We start from the raw sequence: 22,664 nt of genomic DNA on the forward strand, positions 1-22,664 counted from the left end.
ATCTGTGAGGGATCAGTTATTAGTTCTCCATTAGGTGAAGAAATCTTATGCATTGCCCTTTCGGCCTGAACACCTTTCAACTGTCTAGCAAGCACGCTGTCAGTTTGTTTAAGTTCTTTAACAAAACAGTAATAATACCACCTTCATTTTGCACTCATCATGAGGTTAGGATTGTATTGTATTGGAACACTTGGTATTTCACACATTTTAATTTGTTTATGCCATTTCAAATACAAGAAACACAAAAAAAATAAAGAATAACAATTTCTAAATTAACTTCCTCAAACTCAAACTGAAAGCTATTCTCTAAAACTTGATAAAACCTGTAGTAATCAGTTTTATTGCCAGTTTTCTTCAGATGTCAGGGGGTTGAAACATGAACATTTCCAAGTCACTGAATATGTCTTGGACTTTATTTACATTAATAATGAAGAAATACAAAAGTTTGTTTCACCAAAACATTAAGTTTAGGCTTGCATCTCTCTCAGATGTACTTTCTGGCTAATTGTAGCTGAACTATCAGGTGTTCTTTTAAATAAAATCCTCCTGTACACCACTTCATCAGGAAGCTGTATTTTATATTTTGAATTCATTTATATCAAGTTGTAGAGATTTGCTTTCAGTTTGAGTTTAAGAAAGATAACTTTATATTCTATACACTATACTATATTCTATATTTTTGGATACATATTTCATGTATAGTATGCTACTCATAACTTAACTTCCTTATTTATATTGTTTATATTTCTCACATACCCACAGTGTCTCTACCTCAAGTGTAATATACTTATTAACAGTGCAATATATTTATTCTAAGGTTGGCCGACTTATATACACCTACTGGCTCCTTTGTAAATACACGTATATATTCTTATTTGTCTTTATATTTACTTTTTTACACCTTTGCACTATGGGAGTTGTCTTTTAATTTTGTTGTACCTTGTGTATAATGATAATAAAAAGCATTCTATTTGATTCTATTCTATTTAGATTTATTTATCTAAAGTTGTGTAACTGGTGTGTCACTCAGACAACAATGGTAAGAGGTTATTGAATCAACAGCTGCCTGCTCATTTAAAAATCAATGGAAAAACATTTATATATATAAGACAACCCAAACTAAAGGAGAAATGCCGCTTTTAACAACCTGGATCTCATTTCTGGCGTAAAATATGGTCGTTTACTCATTTTAGTAGTTGGTACATAGCACCAACTACTGGACAGGAGGAACCTAGCAGTCAATATTACTCACTGATTTCAAAATGCAGCTCTTTTCAACCAGACGTGTGGTGCCGTGACATGTCAATCATCTGTGTCCAATCAGCTTTCAGGGGAGTCCAGAGCAACCTTGGCCTCCGCTCTAGCTCCACCTATGCCAGGAAGTGTTCAACATTTCCTGTTTCACTGTGGACTCAAAATTTGTCACTTCCTGTTTCAGTGTGGACGTGCCACTGAGTTCCAGTGAGGTCTGTCAATCCAAGAAGTGTTGATTCAGGAAGTGTTTCACATATGACATTTCCTTTTTCACTGTGGACTCAAAATTTGGCACTTCCTGTTTGGGACTGCATGTACCATAAGCAAGCTTTGCACTGCTGCACATCACTTCACTCATATTACTTATTATCCATTAAGTGAGTTATTATGACGTGGTGTAACATGTGCACTTCTAATTTTGACAACCTTAGATCAGACAAAACCTTGTGATCCCACCTAAAGGGCAAGCCGGGGTCTAGAGGTTAAAGCAGCAGGCTTGAAACCAGAGAATTCTAAGGTTCAATTTCCCCATCAGACAGCAAAATCAGTTTCCCTTTGAAAAGGTCCTTAATCCCCAAGTTGTTCCTGGTGTACAGCTGAGCACCTGGCATAGCAGCATGCTGACAGTGGTGTGTGACATATCACTGGTAAGCGCTTTGAGCATCGATATCAGCCGGAAATACAGCCCATTGCCATTTACATGCCTCCCTTGAGTGTCTACTGTCTGTGCACTGCATTGTGAAAACAGTCAAATGGACTGAAAAAGCAAGTTTAACCCTTTTCTAGTCCTTTGTTCCCAAGAGAGAAATGGTGAGGATCAGATATTGGTGCTTTTTCTTCCATTTATCAGACAAATGTTGCATTTACCGCCACAAGGGGCACAAAGGAGTAAAGCCTCATTTGTGGGTGCATGTACAATTTGCACGCATGTGTGTTAGTGTATATTAGTGTTACTGTCTGTACACCAGAGTCTCAGCAGCGATGTCAGCAGCCACTCAGCTGCCAAAGCAATGGAGCGTGGTTGGTTTCAATGGCTGCACCAGAAAATAGACACATTTTGCTGTGTGAAGTTCTTTGTCAAGGAGTTCATTTAGTTTAGAAGTGGCCTCACAGTCCCACATTGTGCAGCCATTTCTCCTCTGACACCATGTGAAGAATTTGGTGTCACTGGTATGTTCTGGATGAAAGTCCCTGAAAAATTCACATTTTGAATCTACTGTTGTGGGAAGAAATTCAATTCGGTTGTTCAGACAACAGTTATCAGTACAGTTAGAGTTGTGCAAGTATGTTTTGAAAAGATCAGGGGCACAGCTTTTACTTTGAAATGCTGCACACGTACAAAAGGAGATGCTGGGTCAATCCTTCAAATCTTTAAAAGAGAAAAGGAACTTACGGAATATGCATGCAGGAATCAGGAGCTTTCTTAATTTAATAGTGGATAACCAAAGCAATCTGTCTCACTTCTCAGCAAATTCTGATGTTCATCAGGGATGTGTTCTGATTCCGACTATGTTTAATACTTTTATGGACTGGGTTCTGGGTAGGGGTTGTGGAGTCCATTGACATAGGTGGCTTTGATGGTGAGGAGTGGTTTATTGAATTATCAGATGCCCTGATTGTTACACTTGAAAAGTTGAGTGAGGAGTGTCTGGGTTTGCGATCTAACATTCCAGTGACTCAACCATCAGAAGTGTGTCATATGTGGTGTAGGTTTTGAACTTACAGTGACATTTACATCTATGTGTAATCTGCCTTCGAGATAAAGAGGACATCTGGCAGAAGTCATGACATCACTGGACAGAGGTGTTTGCAATCCAGGTATCTTTGTGGGAGAACAAAGGGCAAAGTCTTTAGCCATCTTTCATGCTCACATTCCGTTTACTAAAAGTGCACTGAAAGTGAGAATGTATGTTCCCCACATCAGTTTCATTGCAGGTATACGTATGTTTCTGGTGCATTTTCTCAGTTGGTGAAACTTAGAATCGATGTATTGAAATTGCAAATACTAAGAATTGTTTCACCATTGCAATACATGCAGAAGCCATTATTATTTAAAATCCATCAATCAGACAATTTCAAATAGTTTACAGATCATTTGCACCCAGGATTAATGGAAAATAATCTATCATCAGCATGTATCCAATTAAGTGAGAATATAAAATTGTATTGCCCTGAAAAGGTTTCCAACATTGTGTGGGCATGTGGGGTACTGCACAATATTGCACACAGGTGCACTGCACCTCTGTGCAACATAGAGGAACCACAGCAACTACTGTTAAGGAGGCCCAATCAGAATGCCATTCAAACAGTGTCAAGTAATAGACATAATATAAAAAGTTAAGGACACAAGATTAATTTCTTAACGAGTTCTTTTAAGGATTATCTAATGTCAATGATGTGTGCCATCAATATTGTTAAGGTATTTGTTGATCTCTCAGTGCCTCTAACAATTTCCTCCTCTGAGAACCCCACTTATCGAGTGGACTCAGCACTGAGGGGGCAACGGGAAGTGCTGGAAATACCAGAGAGGTCAGGCTGGACAGAAGGGCCCGACTCAGCACGCAGTGTTGATTGGAGTGACGTGAAGTGGGTGCAACTGGATGTTGCACTGTCCGGTGTTAAATAAAAATATAACCATTAACGGAAAACAGGCCAAAGCGCCATTCTTACAAATGAGGGGGTGCAAACTGGCCTAATTGTCTTCAAACACAACATTAAAAACAGTGTGCTTATGGGTGGCTATCCATTTATTAAGGCAAATGTACTCCGAACAGGAAAGTTCTAGAAACTGTTTATCTTCATTGCAATCCTTGTTTACATCGGAATCCCCGACACTGGTGGGACCACGAATGAGGACAGCTGCCACTCGCTGTCCTGCACTCTGGTTCCGCTTGCCCTGTTTGACCCATGCTTTTTCAGTGGTAGAAACTTTCTTTTTTACGTCAATCTTCACATCTGACTTTTTTTTTTATCATCAAAGGTGCAATTTTCTGACCCACTGCATTAACAGTCTTGATCACACATCCACTCCAATTTTTTAGTTTTTGTGCTGATTCTGGTGGGCAGAGATCTGAATAAAATCTGTTTTTTGGAGAGCAAAACCTCACCTTCACAGTCAGTGAAGTTTCTTTTCTGTTTGCTTTGCCATTTTTTTTAACCAATGTAATACCCAGGCCAATTTATATAATCTGCATATTCAATTGGGTGATTGAGGGGGGAGACAGAATGGAGCTTGATTTCACATTTATTGGAGAAAATGTGTGTGAAATCCTGCCTTATGTACAGTTTTGATGCATCTGTTTTTTTTGGGTGTAAGCACTTCCAGCTTTGAGCTTACGCAAATTTTTAGGAGAAATTCCAAGCAAGTCTTTGTACACGAGGCCCCTGATGCTTTCAGTCTTAAGCTAGTATCTCACTGGGCTGCGACAGCTTGTGAACAGCATCTGATGAAAATTTGCACAGCTTGGCACAAGATTCGCAGCCGTCCCGTCGCCTCAGTCACGGGGTGGTGCCCATGTGTCGCTTGATTTTGAACATGCAAAAAATAAATAAATAAAATAAAATCACTTAATGAACTCCCTCACCAAATATCAGGCGGGCACCTCATACCAGAGGTGGGACGAAGTCACTGTCAAGTCATTCTCAAGTCCTGAATCAGCGAGTCCCCAAGCCAAGTCTCAAGTCAGCTTGCAAACAACTGGTGGTCATTATGACTTGAGACTTGACTTGGGACTCGCTGATTCAGGACTTGAGAGTGACTTGATGGTGACTTCGTCCCCACCTCTGTCTTGTACCCCTCACCATGCCGTCTCTGCGACTCAGAATGCGCGCATCATGTGAAACACTTGTGAGGAATATACACACACTTACCTTTTATAAATCGAAGAGGAACAACACTTCTGGAAGCGACTGAAGACTCCAGCAGCCTCCAGCCAGCGGCACCCACCTAAAGCCTGGTTTCACACGGCAAGATTTTAAAATTATCTGTAGGTTTCCAAAACCTGAGACACCACACACGTGAAGATAAAAAAAAATCATAGATCTAACAGTTGCTGTTCGTACAGTGTGTGGTGTTCGCCACATGGTAAAGACAACACACCACACACGAATAGATTTCACCACACAAACCTTCCCAAATCAGACAGGACATCTCGAAAAATTCTCGAGATTAAACATGACTTCAGAGTAAACAAATGGAGATACTTTGTGGACAATTTACAACAGAGGAAAAAAATGATACAAAAAGAAAAAGAAACTGTGTTCTTTAAAGGAGTGGAGACAGTGTGACCACTGGACATTCTGGTAAGTCAGAACAGCTGTTTTGATTTTAGATTCGGCTCTGTGTGTCCGTCACCTTGCTTTCTGATTGGCTATAGGTCACATTCAGCAAGCTGTGTGCTCGTTTCTGGTCGGAGGACACAACACACGCTACGATATCGGGCCAAAAAAATCCAACATGTTGAATATCCCCAATTTGTGATCGGAGTGCCCCTGACATCCTTCCAAGCAGATCAGAGCGCTTTTAACACACCACACATGGCAGGAATATCTGATAAGATTATCTTTAGCGTCATCACGATTGTCGGGGCGTCCTTAAGATTGTCGGAAGGGGAAGATCGGGTCCAATATCAGCTTAATTATCCTGCTGTGTGAACCCGGCATAACTTGCACATGCATGAGCGAACTGGACGCATCCTGTCCGGCCACAGAGGAGCTGCACAGACCGGATTCATTGTATTTATTTTTTATATATATTTATTTTCTGAGGAAAGAAGTGAAAATTATGTTTAGTCCTCCTGGTGGGCGCACACTCGCCATTCACACACACTGGACTGGATGCATGAGCTGCATGAACAGATTCATTGAGCTGGCTGGACACATCCTGTCCAACGCAGATGAGCTCCACAGAGTGGATTCATTGTGTTTATTTATTTAGTTAGTTATTTTTCTGAGGACAGAAGTGGATTTAAGTTTAATGCACCTGCTCAGCGGACACATCCTGTCCTGCCACAGCAGAGCTGTGCCATCAAACTCAGTTTTATGCATGGCCCAGCTGTGAAGGCACAGTCTGACTTTACAGGCACACTTTTCGCATTGTGCCCACCCACAAACCGGATTTTCTCTTTTTATTTCTTTATTTTTCTGAGGAGGGCAGCCTGATGCTGCCGCCTGGGGCAGGAACAGTGGACTTCACCTGTGAGGGGAATGTGGATGATTTACTGTTTTTTTGTCTGTGAGGACGTCAATGGAACTTGAGAAACACAGCTCAGTGGACATCATTCTGTAAGTGTGTGAGTGGTTGTTCATGCTTTTCTTCTGCTTTATCATAATAATAAGTATTATTAATTATGTATTTATTTTGTTATTATTTTCAGTGCTTTTTCTGCCTAAAGTCTGGGACCTTTTCACAGCCTCTTTCACATAATAACACTGTAGTCCACATCCATCCTGAGCGCTGTGTGTGCAAACGTGTGGTCATCTCAGCTGCAGCAGTGGTGCTGAATATCCGTGAGAGTACTGCGTGGTATTCACACGCAAATTCTTGCGCCTGCAAAGACCCCGCCAGTGTCGGTCAATTTTTGTGTAAGCGCTGTGCGGCATGTCAGTGGCTATCGTGTTGTATGTGTGCAAGCTGCTCGAGATTGGTGGCTGCATTTTCACCGGTGGGCAGTCAGCCGCCATGCGCGCACATGTCAGAGGACCGATTCAGTGAGATTTCACATCAGAAAGTTATCGCCTTTTCGCCTATGTTGCGTTTCTGCCTCCTCTCCACCCGCCGTGCGTCAGTGAGATACTAGCCTTAATGTATAGTCGTGAGACCTGGAAATGAAACCAGCAACCTAAGGCAACAATCATTCTGTAATAGCTCATATATCTGGAGCAGCACTCAACAGACTGCCATTGTAGTTTCTTTTGTAATAATCTTAAATAGTCACAAGCAGTAAGCCATTAGACACCCTCACACATGGTCACAGATAAATGCTCCTATCTTTTTTGATGATGATGTGCCTGGTGACCGAGGAACCCATTTGTGGAGTTTCATACATTAGCACAAAGGGATTATATGTATTAGGTAACTTTATCTGGACGTGTGAAGATAGTGTGTTTTATGCTCTCCTTTGTATTCATCTTGTCGGGTTTAGAATACTGTACCTTTGATAAGAGGAAGAGACAACCAGGCAATAAAACAAGTGAGAGAATTCAATTTAAGCTCGCGAGGAGTGCAGTCAGGCTGTACTCCAAAGCTACACTAAAGTCTGGCCTGCGCTCCCGCTCTTTTTATTTAGGACTTCCCTACATACATGGGCGGTACAGCTCCTGAGGGGAAGAGTGATAGCGCGTGAGCTGTTGCCGCAGAACTGCTGATTGCACAATACATTCAGGATGTTCAGAACCTTTTTAATCTTGGGCTCGGTTAAGATGTGTTTAAGACATCTAACGATTAATCACACTTCTTCTGACAAAAGGACTGATGTATCACAATCACACTGTGGTTGGAACATTCAATTCTCAATTCTCAATTCAATTCTTTATCTTACTGCTCAGCTTCGGCTGCGTCCTGCATGAGTCATCTTCACATGTCCTAAAAAGAGCTTAGCGTGCACACAGAGATACCACAACTTGCAGAAACACGTCATGTCACATATCTTAAGTAACCTTCACCCATCACATCAGTACAATACACTTTATCAGAGCAGAGAGAACTACATTCTACCAGAGCAGAGAACACAAAACATGCATGATAAAATAAAACAGTGTATCTACAGAATAACTCCAACATTTCCCCCTGTTTATCATGCATTCCAACGGTATTACATCTTCACCTAAAAGTAAACAATTGTTACTAAGCAACCACTTCTTATTCAGATTTTCAGCTGCAGGGTCATTAAACAATGGTAAGAATACATTTACACTCAGGAGGTCTTATCGTTGGTGTTGAGGTCATCGTCAGGTTCACCATAATCACCTGGATCAGGGAACAGATCTGGAAGATAGTGGTCGTAGTCGTCTTCTTCATCAGTTTCATCATCGTCATCGCCTGGATGGTTACCCAGAAGGGGGTATGCCTGAGCTGAATCCTGTCTGGCTGGTGAGATAGCAGTGGTTATCATTCTATTGACTAGACCACGTAGACAAGGAATACAACAGCATCCACACAAGGTCAGAATTGCAGCAAAAACTGCTATCGATATAAGCGCAAAGGAGACCAAAGTGCGATACTTCCCAAACACGTCCAGCCACGAGTCCCAGAATTCGGCATTAACGCCGCTGTGATCCTTCATCTTCTTGTTCAGTGTCCGCAGGCCCTCAATGGCCTGGGTCAGGCTTCCATCGGCTGCTGTGTTGTTCGGTATGAATGTGCAACACTGTTCTCCAAACATTGCACAGACTCCTCCTTTCTCAGTGAGTAGCATGTCCAGGGCTATGCGGTTCTGGAAGGCCATCAGTGAGGTGGCTGCCAGTTGGGAATGTACCGCTTTAAAACCTTCCTCTGTCCAATTTCCCAATTTCTGCACGTTGTGTGGATGTAGTTTATTCTGTCTACGTTCTTATTAATTGAGCACCAACAGATGGAGGATTCAAATCCAGCTGCTATCTGATCAGCCAGTTTGTACTCATCAGGCACTCCTCTGGGGACTCCTATTGCGTCAATATATGTTGGATCTCCCACTCCTTTCCAATCTCTTTTTACTCTATGCCAATTTTCAGGCACCACAGACTTTAGGTGCGTCAGCAAGTCCTTGGCTAAAATGGGAATGGCTTTTACTGGGAGGAGTAGGGACACTAAAGCACAGTAGCCTGACATTCCTAGGCAATCTGTCAAAAATTCTATTATCTCCACACCACCACCACACGTGACTTCGGCTGACTGGTACAAATGAACCGTTTATCTGTATTATTCGACTACACCACTTAGTCTCGTTCAGATTTCCCAGTGGTTTCCCTGTTCCGGGCAGTTTGATACAGGAGAAATTTCCCAAAGCTACCTTTTCTGAGAATATTGGTTTGTTTTTTACCGCAGCGCAATGGGGTAATGTGGTCCCATACTGAACAATTGTGGTTTCGGTGTATTGTTGTATTTTCATTACCACCAATAGGCAGTCGTCCGATATCGCTGCTGGAATCACCTGTAAAATTGGTCGGGGCCCCATACATACTACGCAATCCTGTTTTGTGGATTTTACTGCTTGCTCCGCCATCAGGAGCCAATTGTTATTTTGTCCGCTAATTCCCATAGTTACCAAAAACCAATCATCTGCTGACAGAGGCCCTTTATGCAAGCGGGCCTGCTTGGCTCTTACAGACCCCGGTCCGGGGAGAAGGTCACCCAGTATGTTTGATTCGTGGTGTCTCTTGAGGCATTTGTATTTGGTGTCTTTGGGCATAGCACAATCTTCCAGCAAGGATCATACCCCGCTTTGTATGCACACAGTGCAAACGTGTGACATATCCGTTCGATTGGTCTGCTTATCGGGAATTTTAACGAGTTTATTGTGAATGTCACTGTTTTGGTTCGGCCGCTGACTGTTAGGTTTGATGATATTTTTCCAACTATACGCTTCGTCTGTCCACCCATAGGAATTTTGTGGCCAGGCGGACGGGTAGCCATTCGTCAGAAAGGTATTTCCCCACCAATGACTGGCACGGGGAAAACCCGTAGTCATGTAGAATCATAAGCCAGCCATTGTCCAGGATCACCAATCCAGCTATCTTGTCTGAGGGCCAAAAGGGTATCTGTACAACATAATAGATCCTGGGCGTGGTGTAACAGGCATAAAACCATTGGTAGGATGTTTCCTGGTCTTCACAAGGATTTAGTCCGCATAGTATCTGCCTCCCATGATTGTAGCAGGTTACTCCCTTTGAGGTAACCACATATCGTTTAACGCGGCGGATTGAATTTCCACTTGTAGTTTCGTCTGTTCTGGTTGTGATGTTCTCTACTTCCCCAAAGTCAATTCCCTTTTTCATTAATGGTGTCCACACGTGCATTCCCCATATAGTGACTGTTATGGCTTCTAACACTAATGCCCAGCAGCACAATGCTGTTTTCATCCATAATGGTGTATGGCGCGACATAGTCAGGATCTCCCTAAAGTCAGTGTCCTAAGTTTCTGGTCAGTGGCTTGTAATTTCTTCTGCTGATTTTCGTGTCTGCCCTGGATCTTAACACCAGAGCCACACACTATTATCAGACTTGCTCACTTTCCGTACTTACACTGGGTTTACAGAGATCACTTTCTTACAATGTGTTAAATGTATCCACGTTTGTCTTTCTCCTATTTTTAAGGCTGTGGGTGTAGTGAGCAGTACTTGGAATGGACCTTCCCACTTAGGTGAGTGCCAGTGTTTCCTCTTGATGCTTCTTATCAGTACCCAGTCTCCAGGTACCACTTTAGGGTCGTCCTGTGGAGAGATGGGATCATCAATGTTTGAGGTCCTGTCCTTTTGCTTTTCCAGCATTTCTCATATAATCAGCTACGTTTGCTTCTTTTGGTATTTCCCATGGATTTCTGAACTGAGGTAATCTGTACGGTCGGCCAAAAGGGTCTCATATGGTGTTAATCCTGCTGTACTTGTGATGTTTATATACATTTTTACTAAGTCCATGCACTGTGTCCATGGTCTGTTTGTTTCTTCCATCGCCTTCTTTAGCCTATTTTTAATTGTCCCATTCATTCTTTCCACTAGTCCTGCGCTTTGCGAGTGATATGCACAGTGGTTTTTTAGGTTTATGCAAAACAGTTGTCCAATGTTTCTCACAACTTGGTTTACAAAATGCGGTCCATTGTCACTATATATTTTTTCTGGTATACCATACCTAGGTACTATGTCTTTGCACAGTGCTTTTGCCACTGTTAATGCATCTGCATGTTTGTGGGGAAGATCTCGACCCATTTTGAAAATGCATCAATAATGACCAAACAAAATTCTTTCCCTTCACTTTTGTTCAATTGAATATAATCCATGTGTATGGTCTGAAATGGATATTGTGGTTCAGGGAACTTTCCTCGTAGAGGTCTCAAATTCCCTTTTACGTGTTTTGCACATATCATGCATGCTTTACAAAATTGTTTTGAAAAATTATTAAATCCAAATGTTGTATACACTGTTTCGATTTGTTTAATCATCCCCCCTGTCGAGACATGGGAAACACCATGGCTTGAAATAGCTGCCCATTTATACAAATTTTTGGGCAACACAGGTTTGTTAAGGGGTCACATGTAGAGACCGTCCTTGTTTTGACGGCTCCATGTTTTTCCCATAATTTCCTCTCACTGTCCGGGCTTTGATTTTGCATTTCTACCAAGAGATCAGGTGTTACTTCAGTTGCTTTATCAATTGTAAGTGTGTAGGATCAGCAACCACATGAAGATGGCCTTCAGCAGCAGCGTTTGCAGATTCATCAGCGAACGCATTACCTTGGGAAATAAGATCAATCCCTTTTGTATGCGCTGCACATTTACAAATAGCCAATTGACTGGGTAGCTGGACTGCTTCTAATAATTTGGTGAGCAGAGTGGCATGTGTGACAGGCTTCCCTGTTGAAGTGACCATTCCACGATTTTTCCACTGTTGAGCGAACACATGCACCGTGGAAAATGCGTATTGGCTATCATTATAGATTGTGACAGATTGATCTCTGAAAATTTGGCAGGCTACGGTGAGAGCTACCAGTTCGGCCGCTTGTGCCGACATGTTAGCAGGTAGCTTGACAGCTTGTAGGACACTATCATGTGTCACTACCGCGTACCCAGTCATCGTTTCTCCTAGATGATTTTTCTTTGAGGAGCCGTCCACAAATACCACTGTGCCCTCTGAAAGAGATGTATCTTTTAAATCGGGTCTACATTTAGATACTCGTGGGCTTCCTCCACACAGTCATGTGGTTCTCCATCCACTGGGATGGGCAAGAGTGTGGCAGGATTTAATGTTGTGCAGCGTTCAATAGTCAAATGGGGTTGAGATAGGAGCGTAGCCATACAAGAAAGATGACGTACTGGAGACAGAAATGTCATATTTGTTTGTAGCAGCAATGCTGACACTGCATGGGGTACTTTTAGTATTAATGAATGGAAAAGCACAACTCCGGCAGGACTCTCTATAGCCATAGAGGCTGCTATTACTGCACGTATGCACGGAGGAAGTGCACAAGCAACACTGTCTAATTTGGAAGAATAGTAGGCAACCGGGCAAAGCCTTTCTCCATATTGCTGCGTCAATACAGAAGTCATAAATGACCTTTGCAATCGACAGTTTGAACAAATGGTTTGTCATAATTTGGTAGGGCTAGAGCCGAGCTAGACACCAGACTTTGTTTGATTTGCACAAATGCCGCTTCCGCCTCTGGGTCCACTTCAATGCTGTTGACATGGATATACTTTCGTCATACATTAATTTCAAGAGAGGAGACGTAATTTGCGCATAATCTGGAATCCAGCTACGGCAGTAGCCAGTGATGCCTAAAAAGGACATCATCTGCTTTTTTGTCAATGGCTTGGGTGCCTGGAGAATAGCCGTCTTCCTGTCTTGAACAATAGTGCGTCCTTGTGCACTCAATTCATGTCCCAAATACTTTACTGTAATTTGTTCTTGCTGACCTTATGTCCTTCCTGGCTAGGTGATGTAAGGTGGCCAAAGTGTCTGTGATGCAGGTATCTTTGTCATGAGAGGCAATCAGAATGTCGTCTATGTACAAGAAAATCTGGCTATCACCTGGTGGTACAAATTTGGCCATACTAGCTGACATTACTTGCGAATAAATGGTTGGGCTTTCAGCATATCCTTGTGGCAATCGTGTGTATGTATACCTTTGTCCTGCGTATGTGAAAGCGAACCAGAACTGGCTGTCTGGATCAACCGGGACAGAAAAGAAAGCATTACTAATATCAACGACAGTAAATACTTTAGCATCTGGTCGCAACGAATTTAACAACGTGTACGGATCCGGGACACAAGGAGCTCTTTGAACAACAGCATTGTTGACAGCTTGTAGGTCTTGCACCATTCTTCAACCTACGGAGGGAGGAGCCTTTTTTACCGGAAAGATAGGTGTGTTACATGGTGAATCGGGGCGGGGATCAAGACTCCTGCCTTCAATAGATCTTGTATTACCGGTCGGATCCCTTCCGTCGCATCGGGTCTCAAAGGGTACTGCCGGACACTGGGTGATATTCCGTTTTTGGTCTAATTTGCACTGGTAGGGCTCCTTTTACTAGCCCTACATCAGAGGTCCTTGGGACCAGAGGGTAGGTGGAACTTCTACCAACCTCTGCTCATCCTCTGGATTCAATAAATATGATCATGCTGTCTGTTGAGGATTATCGCAATGGTCAACACTACTCCCTGCTTCCAAATCCGTTCTATGGAGAAGGAGTACACGGAATAGACCGGTGGAAGGACTGAAAAATTCTCCACTCCCTGGATGGGATTCAACCCAATCGGTTGCATTTATGCCCTCTTTGACCATAAACCCTAGGCTTTGCCAAGTCACGAGATATGGTTTGAAGAGGGACACATGGAAGGGAGTCCCAGTCCTATGTAATCTGAATTTCTGGAGGAACATGAGAGACCGCAATTGCAGCTCTATTTTTCCCATCATGGCAAATACAGTCTGCTACTGCAGATGTTGGGGTTACTTCCTCCAAGAGGCTCTCATAGTTACCGTCCGGTCCTGGAGTACCTTGAACCACAATGTGACATGGAGATCTTCCGGTTCATGTGTTTGTTCAGGATGAGACAACAATGTTTTAGCAAACGACAGAACAGACGCCACCAAAAGAGGTGGGGCTAGCATCTCGTAGTTTCAGAAAATAATAATAGTAGCAGTTTAGGGCGTAATTTGAGCCTAAAGTAAAGACCTGCAGCTGATGTTGGTTTTACTCGCAACAGTCCATTGTCCGACACAGACAGTCCCAATGCAGTTAGACCATCTCGTCCGAGAAGATTAACCGGACATTGGGGCATCATCAATACAGAGATGCAACATGACTTCCCTTCTGGGTCCCGAATCCCACAGGTTGGGACACAGGGACAGCACATGTCTTCCCATTGGCTGCTTACCCAAAATGTTTCATCACTGGGCTGTAACCCTACCGGCCATGAGCAACATGTTGTTTTACATGCGCCCGAATCGCATAGGAAAACAACATGCTTCCCATTCATCATTAAAGTCACTTCCGGTTTAGGCAGATCTTGAAGGTTTAGATCTGCCTCAGGGACTAAAGGTCCCGTTGATGTTGCTTGTCGGGCGGTTAGTCATTGCGGATTCTGTGTTCTTTGTGGGCAGTCCTTGGCGAAATGTCCTAATTTGCCGCAAACCCAACACTCATTTGACCTTCCAGCCCAGGGCTTTGGGGGAGCTGACTGGCCTTGGCCCTGCCTATTTCCTTGCCTGTCCTGCTTCCATTGCCTCTGTGGGTTTGATTGAAAACGTCCTCGGGGTGGGCCTCTAAACGGCCCCGCCCACGAGGTGGTCCGAATTTTCTACCTTGAAAAAAGACTTGGCCTTCCTGCCATTCAGACTCATCAGAATAGAAGGTAGTCACCTGTTTCCTTTTTGGGGCTGCCTTTTTTGTTTTCAGATTTCTTTCTGCGTGTATGGCGTGGTCTACATACTCTTGTAACCCAGCTGTTGGGAGCGTTATCATGTGTTTGTCTACCCATGCTCGGATATCTGATCTGGAGTTGGCATGGAGTGCATTTTTCAATTGTTGTTCATACACGCTATCATTTTCAGTGTAGAAGACCACTGTGCACTTTAAAAACTTTTTCCATTCGATGTCGATAGTCTTCGAATGGTTCATCATCTTTCTGTTTTGTGCGATTTATTTCTGTGTAATTTGACTTCTGCTGGTATTTCTGCTTAATTCTCAGCAGTAGTGCGGCCAATCGATCTTCCAATTCCTGACTATCATGGGCTAATGGAGTGTGGTCTGCCTCTGCAGGATCCCAATCTCCTTTACATCAGCCCAATCCTTTGTCACAGTTGCCATTATGACTTGTTGAACTTCATCCCCTCTAAGATTGTAGGATTTAACCAAAGCGGTTATGTCAATAATGTACTGGGCTACATCTTCTCATGGGGAGTTACACCTTCCACAGCTGCCTTAACGTCTGCTTGGTCCAAGTTCGGTACACAAGAATAGTTCTTGGTCCTGACGTATGGGATTTGCCACATGAATCATTGGATAGACTCCTGATCCACCTGGTTCCTGATCAGCCGGTGGGCTGATGGTCCAGGTTGTTCTTCATCTTTTAGTGTTTTGGATCGTGTTCTCATGACGTGTTGTGTAGGGTCTACATATGATGGGGTTGTCCCTGCGGTAATCTGGATAGAGTTTATTCTCCTTTATTTCAGCTTCTGGCTGACTGTGTTTTGTAGTATCCAATTTTACTACCATTTCTACTTTGGAGCCGCAGGGTCTCATTATCTTCTTGTCTGTGAAACATCACGTTCCCCTGCTCCTTCTTATCATTTACTGTTTCTTTCTGTTCCTTTGCTTCTCTAAGGCCCCTTCTGTTTCTCAACTTCTCTTTCCATGCTACAATTTCACCTTGACCCTCTTTTTCTTTCTTTTTCTCACTTGTTCCACATTTTCTCAATACTGTTCTTTAGTTTAGTTAATGACTCTTTCTGCAGGCGTCCATCAAATCCATGATCTTTTATCCACTTATCTAAGTGTTTTGTTGAATTTGTATCAATTTTATTCATGTATATCCAATTTGTTTTTAGATCGTCCCGGGACTTAGGTCTCTCATTTTTACTGTTAGATTTTCCCATTTTGTGTTTTCAGAACGTTTTAGACCAGTGATGGTTTTGCCCCTACAGGGTCCTAATCCACTGGTGTTGTTACAATCACAGGTAGTAATCAGCTATTCTGAGAAGTGCGTTCCCTTTCGCCACCCCAGAGGGCACGGGAAGGCCTTGCCTTTGCTTCTTCTCAAAACTTACTACTTACTTTCCTGTGAGATTTTCATAGAGGGGAGTCGAAGTGACTCCACACTCTCACTCAGTCACTTTTATTACACTCACACACAGTTATTTTATTTACACAAATACATAGAAACACTTTTAATAACGTACGCGTATTCTTAGGTCAGGGGAGCTCGCCATCCCATGGAATTTAACTAATGTCCTGCATTAGGGGACTCCACCATCCCTGCGAGGTTTAACTGCCTTTTCACTGTGCACTTATTTCCCTGTTTAACCGGACTTTCTGTCACTATTTCACTATAATGGAGTTATTCTATCGGTATTAATTTATCTATAAATCAAAACCATAAGTCAGCACTGCTTTATTTTCCAAGACCTCTGCCTCACTGCAACCCTTTTATTGAGTAGAGAGTTGAACTTTGCTGCTGCAAGCTATGTAGTAAACAGGAGCTTCCAGCAGTGGGCAGTAGAGGTGGGTGATACCAGGAATTTTGGTACTGATCCGATACCAAATAAATACAGACCCAGTATCGCTGATAATGATACCGATACTTTTTCATATTTAAGCTTCATAGATCCAAAGGATCCAAAAGACCTAGGATAGAATTTCACCAAACATTGTACCTGACAATAAAATACTTTATTATCACAATCAAAATTTTGGTTAAAAAAATATCACTCAACACAACTTATAACAAAATCTCCTGAGGTAGAGGGCTGACAAACCACAATACAAGGGTGTGCTGCTCCGTGTTGTGTGACACAGTGCAGCACTGCTCTTACAGACAGAGAGTAGACTTTGATGAATCTGTGTGCGCAGCAGTCAGTGTGTGCAAGAGAGAAAAAGCTTGAGTATCGATCTTTTTACACGAGGATTGTTCAATATCAATACCAGCATTGGTTTCGATATTACCGATATTAGGATCGATCTGCTCACCTCTAGTGGGCAGGGCACACAAAGACAGAAGTGCTGACTCATTCTTTGGGTCTGTGATCACCTTTGATGCTACCAGAAGCAATCGTGGTGTTAAAACTAGGGATGTCCCAATCAGGTTTTTTGACCCCAATCCGATTCCAAGTCATCTGATTTTGAGTATCTGCCGATACCGAGTCCCGATCCGATACTTTAAAAAACTGAATGAACAATGAACAAATGCTAAATATTAATAATTTCATTTTAATAACCTTATTTTATTATTTATCACTTAAACAGTGCACTTCTCCTTGAAGTAGCTTGAACAATCAAGTAATAATCTACTAGACTTAAAAAATGTACAAATTTCCATGTTATTTGTCTAAAAATAAATGTCCAAGGTTCCGTATGTTAAACAAGAAATTATCTAATCTGAAATAACAGGTGGTTTTAATTTACAGATGAAAGGTTTCTAAAGAACCATTTATTGATTTAGCTATTTTAATTACAAGTTGTTCTAAACTTTTTAAACAGTAATCTTAAATTTTGAGGTAACAAACAATAACAACAACAAAACATTTCCAAGGATTTTTCTTCAGACACATGGTTTCTGCATTGATCTGTGGTTCAAATCCCTGCCTGACTGGAAAATCACTAAGGGCCCTTGGGCAAGGTCTTTAATCCCCTATTGCTCCCGGTGTGTAGTGAGTGCCTTGTATGGCACCACCCTGACATCGGGGTGAATGTGAGGCATAATTGTAAAGCGCTTTGGGAAAAGCACTATATAAATGCAGTCTATTTACCATTTGTACAGATCAGTGGTTTCTGCCACTAGTCTTCCATGTTTTGGTCTGAGGCGTTGTTCCTATTGGACAGCGCAAAGCTACGTCACAGCTCAGAGCGTCGAAAGTTCAAAAGTCAACTTGAAAAGTAAAAGGAAAAAAAACAACTTACATTTGCATCCTGACAGTCCTCAGTGTACCCCTCTGATGTTTTATCAGTGTTAAATTAGTTCAGAGCAGCGCAGTGAACGTGAATGAAGACGGAAGCTCTTTAAGACGCGTTCCTAAATGTGATGAGTGCACACATCGCTCGTGCACACACCATCTCTCGCTCTGTTTTGCAGACAAACGATCACAGGACAATTTGTTTTTTTTTTCTTTTTGTTAATCAGATGACAGATCGTCGTCCTGAGGACTTGGTCAGCACCGAGTCCTGCTGCGCACTGAAGGATGACTGAGCAAGAGTTTCGGTGGGAAAGTGTCCATCATCCTCTTGTCGTTCCATTGAGGTGTCAGGTTGAGTACGTAAACAAACAGCAATTCTGCAAAAGAAACTTTGCACGCGTAACTCCCACCACCTCTGTCCGTGTTACAATTCCTCTCTTCTTCCCAAAGTCACTGCGCAACTCTTGTTCCCTTTTCTCCTCTGGAAGCGGTTTCAGCCGCACGCGTGTGCGAGAATGTCCGGTTGAACTCATGTTTTTTCTTTTGTTCAATTAAAAAAAAAGATGGGTTGAAACTTTCAAGCATCAGCCTGCCGACAAGCGGCAATGCGGCTCCGTCCTCTAAAAGCAACGCGTCTCACGCCTCTGGCACTTCCAACGTGTGAAAGGCCTATTAATCTGCAATAATGAGCTTGAAATAGCCTGATCAAAAAGAATGGGTAAAATCTATATCAGAATCCTGATCGGGATGCAACGTCTGATTTCGATCAAGTCTGAAACCACGTGATCGGAAATCGGGCCCAATCACGTTCGGATCGGGACATCCCTAGTTAAAACTCAAAATCACTTGCTAGTAGTTGCCAAATGTACCGGAGAAAATACTGGGAGTTATCGGTTAGCTGTAACTTCTGATAAATTTTTGGGTGGTTTATCAGTTTAGCTTTATAAAAGCTAACTTTTCAGTTAGCTGATTATCTGTTATCGAAACTAACTTTTTGGTTAGCTGTGCCCACCACTGGGTTTCTTCCTTAAATCATCAGAGGGAGTTTTTGCTTACCTCTTTCGCCTGTGTGCTTGCTCTGGGGTTGGTAAGGTTAAACCATACTTGTTGAAGCGCCTTGAGGCAGCTTTGTTGTGACTTGGCACTATATACAGGGCTGTGAAAACTCCGTGGATCCGAGGAATTCTGCATATTTCATCATGGGGGGGGGGGGGTGTTAGTGTTGTACTCTGCAATTGCGATTGTCACTGAGTTTTTAAAATGCCTGTCACAAAGCCGTTCCTTTTATTACGACATTGTGCAAGTTTTATAAATCCGTGGACACTGATCTGTTTGTTACAGATACAAATCAGTGTCCTCGGATCCACAGAACTTCGCAAAGGAAAAATGACACTCAAAGCGTAACGTAGCTGTTACAACAGTTGTCGTAAAGTGGGACTGGTTGGTTGCTGCGGCAACGCTGTGTGACTCCTGCAAGACGCTTAAGCTAAACGTAGCATGTGGCCATCACAAACTTTTAGAGCTCTCAAATTTTTAAAAGAAGAATTTTGCAGCATGTCTGTGTCACGGAGCGACATCAGACAGCGGGAAATGGCGAGAAAGACGGTTTGAAAGAGTTTGACAAGGACACAAATCTGTGGAATTGTCGCTGGTTTCATCACACACCTGAAAGATAAAAGAAACAGCAAAAGCAAACTGTGCTCTCAGGAAACACGGTAAGAATTTTTCTTTCCCTGGAAAATAAACATTGTGCTGTTCAAACAGGATTTTAGACAACATTTTGTGACTCTTTTTTATTATTAATCTAGACTTTCTTCATTGGAAAAAAATACATTGTAGCTTTGAATGTATTTACATGTATTTACACAAGAATGTGAATGAGTTTTTATTAATGTAGACTTTTTTCATGGGGAAAAAGACTCTGTGGCTTTGAGTGGATTTACAGGAATTTACACAACAATATGTGACTTTTTTACTGTAACGTGCGTTACTGATATTTTACCATGATTTCAAAATATTCTACAAGCTTTAGCTGTGGTTTTTGAAATGCTTTAACAGTCTTTTCAGTCTTCATGAATTTCATGTAGTTTACCTGTTCTGTTCTGAGTTAATGCATAATTTGGTTTACAATTAAAATAAAAATCATTCCATGTCATATTCTGTTATTTCAACATTATCATTGACAGTTCAAATCAAAGGTTGAATCTAGGATCATTTAAATATGCACTTCTTTTGAGATTTTTTTTTCTTCCAGGAGATGCTGAAAAAATGTATCATTAGATACAAATTAATTTGGTTTCTGGAGCCCCTATGGGCCCTAGACCCCGTCTCGACCCCCTGTGAATTTTCCTCGGATTTCACAATTTTCATTTCACGGCCCTGTATATAAGTGAAAATAAATTTCAATTGAAAGCAGCCCACTGCACCTCACATGACATGCAATTGCAACATCCACATGGTCTGTCCATCATGTGACAGCCTGACTGACACAGCAGGCAGCTCATTTGCCCCACATCCTGCAGCCATGAGCCCATTCATGTGAGCGCTTTGCACCTCCGAACAGGGAAGCGTGTCGCTAGTCTGTGATGTGATGTCCATATTGACATGATCACACTTGCTCACATCCACTACAGTTATGCATTTATCAGGGGACCATGGTTGACATGTAATCACATCATGGGTTGGATGTCATTTGAAATTAAGCAAGGATGGAGCTGACCACGGCTCACGCCCAGTGACTGCATTCCTGTGGCTTGTGCTGCAACCGCTGCGTCAGCAACACATATTGTCACATGTGCTCCAATCACCCATGTACAAGATATGGTGGCGCATGCATGTCAGCAAACGATTATATGGGGAAAAATAAAAAACAAACAAGATCTCCTTTGGATTGCCCCCAGCCACGTCTCAGCACGCATGGCAATGACCATGCGGTCAGAGCAGCATCTGACCCACCAAGGCAATCAGATGATGCCAGCGTACACGGGTTGCACCAAAGCCATCAGATGATCACACGCACATTCACCAAGGCGATCATCATGTCGCAGCTGACCACTGTGCCATCACTGCTCACAGCTGGAGAACACATATAGTGCCATGAAGAACATCACCTCTCAACACACCACCGCGATGCACATGTGTGTGCAGGCTCTCATGACATGGTGAAAAATAAAACGCATATCACCTTTGGAATGCATTCAGCTGTGCCTCAGTGTGCACTGCAGACACCATCAGCCAGGCTGGCCCATGTGAAAATATCTGTCTGATCATGTGAACGGTCAGCTGGCAAGGCAAATGTAACATCCACCACGTGAGTTGTAGTCCACATGACGCAGTGTCCTTTGGCACATTGCACGCCGATTGGGCAGAGACTGTTGGAAGTGCGGAGCCTCTGTGTCACTGGCAGATGTGTTTATGATGTGAGCACATGAATTCATTCATGTCAGTTCATTAATTCCTAGTTTACTTCCATGGGCATGGTTCATGAACAAAAAGGAAAAGAAGGACGATAATTCTTGTGTTGTCTGCTCTTTAGAACAGGAATTAAATATTTTAACAGACAAAACGAAATCCATTTGTGTCCTCAATTCCCAACACCGACCGTCAAGTCATCAAGCATCAATTAAACATCAATACCATCATTAATATCTTACATTAAAACAACACATTCATTGTTCTTATAATGTTCTGTGCTCTCTCATGATGTTGTCTGTGCATATTTTCTTTGATTTATGTACATTTGTATAACATTTAATTGCTTCCACTGCTGTGTGAGTGCGATATGGCATCACACCTCACACGTGGTTGCACTGTGTTCACAAGCATGCACAAAACCTTCGCAGTGGGAATCGTGCGGCATCTGTACAAGGCTGTCCAATTGTCCCTCCCAACAGCGGCTGGAATTTTTGGAGGTTTGCCAATTCTCTCTTTTTTGTCCTTTTTCATCCAGTTTCAGCCTCATTTGCCCAACTTCGTGCTATGTGTGAAGGGGCCATAAAATGAAGCACCATTTAAACTGCAAACAGGGATGGAAAGTTGGGGCAACTAGATGGTTTAAAGCCGCATGAAAACATGGGAACACTGCTTCATCGGACTCACTCAGTAAATAGTCCCTGTGTCTCTTGGTTGGCTGATTTGAAACCTCTTGGAGTGCAGGATTCACCACCACTCACCAAGATAGCCTCCATCGGTACTTGCAGCCAGCATCTGACCCCACAACTGTAGCTGCAGTGCAATACAGCTGTATGAAAACCCCTCTGTGGGAAGTGTGTCTGGTGGCACCGCTTTCCCATTGCTGACCTGCTCAGGCATTTATGAGCACGGGAAGAACAACCACGTCCACCAATGATTATGCTGTAGCAACAACAAGGAATCCATGTGAGCAGCAGAGGTGGGAAGAATCATAAGTATGTTTACCCAAGTGCAGTCCAAAACTTTGCTTTTCTGTAACTTTGTTTATTTTGTTCTATTACATTTTCTCCGTCAGCTGTATTTATTGAAGAATGTACGAGGTCTATTAGAAAAAGTATCCGACCTTATTATTTTTTTCAAAAACCATATGGATTTGAATCACGTGTGATTACATCAGACATGCTTGAACCCTCGTGGGCAT

At 42.5% G+C, this 22,664-nt stretch overlaps 1 long non-coding RNA gene across 1 annotated transcript; it reads left to right on the plus strand.

The window, feature by feature from the left end:
* The first annotated feature begins 6,672 nt into the window (after positions 1-6,672).
* On the plus strand, positions 6,673-21,889 carry LOC117511639. The gene is made up of 4 exons (XR_004561012.1): positions 6,673-6,775; positions 14,294-14,298; positions 15,939-15,944; positions 21,875-21,889. It is a non-coding gene; the product is annotated as an uncharacterized LOC117511639 (long non-coding RNA).
* Positions 21,890-22,664: the final 775 nt, after the last annotated feature.

The sequence above is a fragment of the Thalassophryne amazonica genome, chromosome 6, assembly GCF_902500255.1.
Source record: "Thalassophryne amazonica chromosome 6, fThaAma1.1, whole genome shotgun sequence".
NCBI classification, from domain to species: domain Eukaryota; kingdom Metazoa; phylum Chordata; class Actinopteri; order Batrachoidiformes; family Batrachoididae; genus Thalassophryne; species Thalassophryne amazonica.